The 6,422-nt window shown below is 40.7% G+C and overlaps 1 protein-coding gene across 4 annotated transcripts in view; it reads left to right on the top strand.

Moving 5' to 3' along the window:
* LOC126866726 (amyloid-beta-like protein) overlaps positions 1-6,422 on the top strand; it is a 50,659-nt gene that overhangs the window by 10,908 nt on the left and 33,329 nt on the right. The window lies entirely within an intron of this gene.

Raw genomic sequence — 6,422 nt, 5'->3', positions numbered from 1 at the left:
ATTGTACAAGGATTATAGGATTTGAATCTATAATCTGCTTGCTATATATAAAATATGACTAGATATAGGAATATAATACGACTATGTATTAGTATAGAATTACACGCAAGAGCATAGTAATTAGCAGATACGAATGCGCATATATTATAAGCTTCGAATTAAATTCACTAATTGCTTACGTTTCAGTGGTCGATTATAACGCGATATTGTAACATGCCATGTGCACGTTGCAGAATCTAATCTTGCTTTGTAATAAATAACGAACTCTGACCAAAAATAATTCCCCCTAAATGACGTTGATAATATCAGAGGAAATATAGAAATTCTAAAAAGTATCGCGTTGTTTAAAAAGTATCGCGCTAAGGAACAAACGTTCACCGTTGCTTTGGAACAACTAACAAACGAAACAAAATTTTCTCTCGCTCGTTATCGTTTCTACCTTCTGTTTCGTCATTTTCCGCTTCTCTTTTTTCCCAATAAAGACGAAAGTGAGCAAATTATTACGTTTCAACGATATTCCTTTTAATCCGTCTAACGAAATTCACAAAATTAATATTCATAATATTTTACATTTAATGGACGCAGGTATTCGTTCTGACATTTTCTTTTTAACGATATACCTTCCCACTGTGTAACTTATATTATACAGCAAACTTGTCATCCGATTCCTCGGTCAACCACCGCCTGTCAATTTAATCTTCTATTTTCGTATCGCGTATATTATTTACGCGAACGTTTAACTTTCCTAAGTAAGTGCAAATTGTCGTTAATCGTTACCAATAACTATCATCGTCCCCTATCATAGTCTCATACTATCGTTGAATCCGTCGTTTATCAACGAACTGCGAATCGATCGGCACAGTCGGCTAAGAGGTGTCCGAAGGAGGACGCGCAAGAGAACGAGCTGTGGTCGTAGAGCATCTTAAGAAAGAGAACGAGGGTCGCGTTTCGGTGCGTCAGCGTCTGAAAAACTCAGTTCCGCTCGGTGTCGCGTGTGGCCGAAGCTCCTTAAGGCTGCGGTCAGATTCGCTTTAAGTGCATTAAGTAAATCCACTTAGATCGAATCTTATATAAAACATCGGCTAATCAGCTTTAAAGGGCTGCGCTCCCGGACGCGCGTCGAAGGAAACTGCCGCCAATCTTGCTCTCTCCTCTTTCTCTCTCTCTCTCTCTCTCTCTGGATACCCTGACTCGTTCGCCTGGTTCGTTGCCCCGGCCCCTTCACCCTCTCTTTTTAACGAGCTTCGGAAAGTTCGTCGAGTAGACAGAAATTCCTTTTTCGAGCAGCCGACCAACAGTTGGGCCGATGCTAACGATTAAGATCGAACTCTCTGACAGACGTTCTCGAGTATCGGCTAATTGGTCTCTCGCACCTGCAGCTGGTTAGCAGAGTGCACGACGTTTTAACAGGTGTAATTAAACGTTAGGCGAACGATGGTTCCTGTCCTTTGATCTTTTCAGGAGCTGTTCAGGTATCGAACAGCTACGATAATCTTACAGTTAGACACCTGGAAACAATTGGATACACTGGGCTAAAATTCCAGGCTGTTGTTGCAAACCTTTAAAACGGTTTGGGATTTTCACGCGTTCAGCCACGGCATTCAGTCGTCGTGATCCGGGTCAGTGCCTGAACAAAATACGATCGCCATAGGCGCGTGCTTTCTAGCGTTATGATACTTTCCGTGGCACGACGAGTGCCGTGATTTTCTCTGACGATTTCCAACGAATTGTTAGCTCTACGATTATCGATATCGTCTAGGTAAGTACGTTCCTGGTACGAATTATGCTGTTCGACTGTATTACGCGTCGAAGCCTGGATATGCAAATGGGTTTCTTTCGATTCGCCATAGGGTACGGATGATTTATGATAATATTTGTAAAATCGATATGTGATAACACATAACAAGGTCTAACAGGTTTATAATAGGTCGTCCGCAAAGTGTCTTTCTTTCGCAAACGCGTTTTTTACGACAATGCACCTTCGTACGAACGCGAAACCAAGTCTGTGAAATGTCACGATGTTTATCTCAACAGAACAAAATGGATCGTACGTAATTCGACGAAATAATGTACAACAAAGAACATCGTGCGTCTATTATTTCCTCATAAAACGAAAGAAACTTTACGGACAACCTTTCCCTGGGAAGTTCATTCGGTACAATCCTTGTGTTTTACGTTATATTTTCTAGACTTTTGAAGAGACGCAGTTCGCTAAGAGTTAACCACTTTTACTACTCTTGTCCAACGAATATTTTCCAATGATACATAACGATATTTATGAAATTGCGTACTGAGGCAAAATCGGACACCCACCGTCGGTGTCCACGTTGCAAACGCATTTAGGTTGTTAACACTAAAACTACCGCATCGGTGAAGATGCAATTTTATAAATGTGCCAACCCTCGTTTAAGGATCATAATCTCAGATGGATTAGTAGCAGCAAAAATGTACTACACAACATGGAATTCCTTCTGTGAAATAATATAATACAATGAAAACGAGGCGGTGTTAGATCTAAGTGCCCAAGAAATACTCTCGGTGTTCAACAGTAAAGTTTATTTAACGATCAACGATCAACAATCGCGCTTCTCGAATGTGTTTGCTTCGCTGTTGCGCTAGACCCTTCGCACTTCGCTGTTCGAAACGGAATGTTTTCTCGTTCAAAACCGAACGGATTCTTTTTCTTTGTTGCCCCTCGGTATCCTCACTACGCACGCGTTTGTTAGATGTCCGCGACCGTTTCTTGGGATGGATTCTTCCGAATATTCGGTGGAAGAACCGTAGGGACGTCGATGGTACATTAGGCATGTCGACTTTACGCTTTGACGTACATCGCTTTGTGTCGCGAAGCCGTGGACGAGTTGAGTCGTCGAGTGCCGCCACAAAAGTAATAAATCAATAAATATAACGATATTCTATCATCAGGTACTTTTTGGAGACCAGTCGTTGTGACTGGTTTTTGGTAGAAATAGCTTCGTCTTAACTGTCCGTAGTCCCAGTGTCAAGTCAACGTTTCTTCGTAGATCGTAGAAACGTAGAGTCGAACAAAAATCCAAAGGATAGCGACAGTGGTAACAACAGGAACAAAAATATAATGGTAACAACGAGGATATTTGCATCCACTGTCGGTAATCTTATCCGGTGCATGTAGATCGAACGAATGTTGGATGCAGTGTATAACTGGTTCTGGGTGGACCCATGAATGTTGCTTCACTAGTTAGGAATCTAAACAGTTGGATCCATTCCAATGTAACAGATGCTAGGGACGCTATCGGCTACTCTATCCGGCTTTACTCAGGTCACGGGATAAAAACGCGTGTACCTTTACGTAAGATTGTTATTTTTCGGGTTTCTTTCCTTTTTCTCAAGATTTTATATATATATTTTTAGCAAGCTACATTTGCAATGTTTCATATTAACCTACGATTTACGTTCGAGAATTTTGGGCCGAAAACCTAAACAAGCTATTATACAGGGTGGTTGGTAACTGGTGGTACAAGCGGAAAGGGGGTGATTCTACGCGAAAAAAGAAGTCGGAAATATAGAATAAATATTTTTTTTTAATTTTTCCATCGAGACAACGATCTATAGTGAGATCCGTTGTAACGAGACGCGATAAAGTGCACGCGTACCGAGCAAAGATTCAAAGTCGATTTTCTCGAAAACAAAGCCTCGAACGAAAAATTTTTATTTTACATTTTCGACTTCTTTTTTCGCGTAGAATCACCCCTTTCCGCTTGTACCGCCAGTTACCAACCACCCTGTATTATATTTGGTCCGACCATCGTACTACGAGCTATGCCCGTAATATTTACGTTTGGTCCGATCATCTACTACGAGCTATGCCTGTAATATTTACGTTTGGCCCGATCATCTACTACGAGCTATGCCCGTAATATTTACGTTTGGCCCGATCATCGTACTACGAGCTATGCCCGTAATATTTACGTTTGGTCCGATCATCGTACTACGGGCTATGCCCGTATTTGTAGGTTAAGAGGTTAATTGCAGAGTTACTAGTTTAATTTAGTAATAGCCGGTTAGCTGTTGCGACATCTTTGAAAAGCGTGTTCCTAGAACGCGTGACAAAAAGTAAGCGACGACGAGTATACTCGTCAAGCAGAGAGTACGTGCGACTGTTGTAATATATTGGATCGGCAACTAAGTGATTGCGGATTTTGTCATTACCACCTAATGACAAAATCCGCAATCTCTTAGTTGCCAACCCAATACTAAAAAACAGTTTGAGTGATAATCGTTCGAACGAGATTGTTTCGTACGTTGGATAATTTAATTGTTGCAAGAATTGAGTGCAACAATCGCTCGGTTGCTAACTCAATAGAATTAAGTCGCAACGAAACGATCGTTTTATTTCTTTTTTACACGACAGCTAAGTGGTTGAAATCGCGTGTTCCAGTATTACGTTGAATACAGTCACCCTATATATCTATATCGATATATTAACCGGTTGAGTCGGAAGCAGCGCTGTATAAATTTTATGTCGAAAAGCCGCAGTACATTAGAACGCTACAGACGACTCATGATATTTTGTATTTCATTGCTATCTTCTCAATAATTTTTATTGAACAGAACTCGAAATATTTATAAACTAATAGTACAATAATATAGACGTATTTCATAAAAATAAGAAATACGACGAGCGTTATTGCGCCGCGCTTGTTTCCCTTCGCAATCGATTAAGACAAACGCTATCGCGTTATTTGGAATTTTTGAAACCTGTTTTTTCAAAGACCCCTGACACTCAAACGGTTAAAGACACTCGTCGCTTTCGAACTCCTACACGAAGAGTTTGACAAAATCGCTCGGAGGCTGGCGACAAACCGTCTTCGTCTCTTCAACTGCTCGAGTTGTCGGAAAGCACAGCCGTCTCCTTTCGTCTCGTCTCTGTCAAATATCGTTTGTCATCGATAGGATCGAGAAAGGAGAGACAGGCCCAGGCGACGCACAATGATACCGATGAAAAATACCGCGCGCCGGCCATGCAACCAACGGAAACGAGAACAGAAGAGAAAAGAGAATCAGAGTGCCGGTTTCCATTCTCGTCCGTTGGCGGAGCGGAGAAAAGGAGATCGGTAAAAGCACTGGATGAAACGTGGTTGAAACGGTGGCACGTGAAATCGTAGCAGGCGTTGGCCGCTGGCTGCGTTCGAGACGAAAAGCGAGTGAAAACGTCGATCGACCGGCGAAGCGCCGTGTAAATGAAACGCTCGTAGATTCGTTCGGCGCGGTCCTCTGCAACCTGGATAGATTGGAATCGTTTGAAAGGGAGCAGTTGAGATTGTTGGCCGAAGTAATGGTTCGGGTCGGTTTGTTTGACGATAGTTGAATTTGTATTGATCGTTTTCGGCGCTGCCCTGGTTCGATTTTCTTGCCTGCAATGGGATTAGTCGTTGGAGCGGACAGTAAACGAGGTTGATTTAAGCGAGAAACGATTATTTTATTTTAGACCTGCGTGTAACTTTAATCTCGCGCTTGCTCGCCAGCGAAAGAAACGAATTTTAATCGAGCGGAAGATCGTACGAACGACGAGATTCTTCCGATTAGATTGTGGATAATGTTAAACGGCGAAGGAAAAATTCGCTCGTTTTCTTATTTTCTTTTATTTTTTATTTTTTATTTTTTTTTATACTGCAGGTAAACGTCATGGGATAAGAACAATTAAATGGAGAAGTTGTTTCGAATATGGACGTATCAGCCAAAATCGTGTTCCCAGATGTTCGAAAGTTGAAACTCTCTTTCGTTTGTAAAATTGCCATAGTATTTACGAGAAGTCCGTACGATCGATATCGCGTAAAGTTCACTTTTAGTATCGAATAAAACGAAAACCGATTATTTCACTTGCGATAAAAGCGACAAAGCTTTAAAAGCGTGATTCTGCACACTCTCTTTCCGAATATCGGCTTCCCTCGTTCCATCATAAACATCGCAAACGTTCAAAGTATTTACATATGTGCAGTATCCTATTGAAGACACGTTCAAACAGATACGAAACAACAAGAAGAGATACGCGAGTTTTTACAAATATTTATCGAATAGAAAAGAAAGATCTGCGAGAAGATTACATTTGTAGCTTAATTTCATTATTCCAAATTATATCAATGAGGATAGAAATGTTTATAAATCCACGTTTCGTTTGTTAAAGTTTAACTTCCAATAATTTTCTGTAATTTTACAGCGTTAATTCTATCCACGTAGACGTTTATAAATTTCGTATACGAAACTAACGCGTCGTTAATTTTGAACGTGAATTTGCAATGTTAATTTTAAATATCATTAAATAGATGTTTATTTGAAAGTATTAAGACAAAATATGACAAAAATTAAAAGCTACAATTTCTCTAAAAATGTGATCTTCCGTAGCTTGGAAGACGTCGAATCGGACAAGGACGTTTCCCGGGAAA

Source organism: Bombus huntii, chromosome 6 (genome assembly GCF_024542735.1).
Source record: "Bombus huntii isolate Logan2020A chromosome 6, iyBomHunt1.1, whole genome shotgun sequence".
NCBI classification, from domain to species: domain Eukaryota; kingdom Metazoa; phylum Arthropoda; class Insecta; order Hymenoptera; family Apidae; genus Bombus; species Bombus huntii.
Note: the sequence above shows the minus strand (reverse complement) of the source record. Positions and strands in the feature narration are given on the sequence as shown.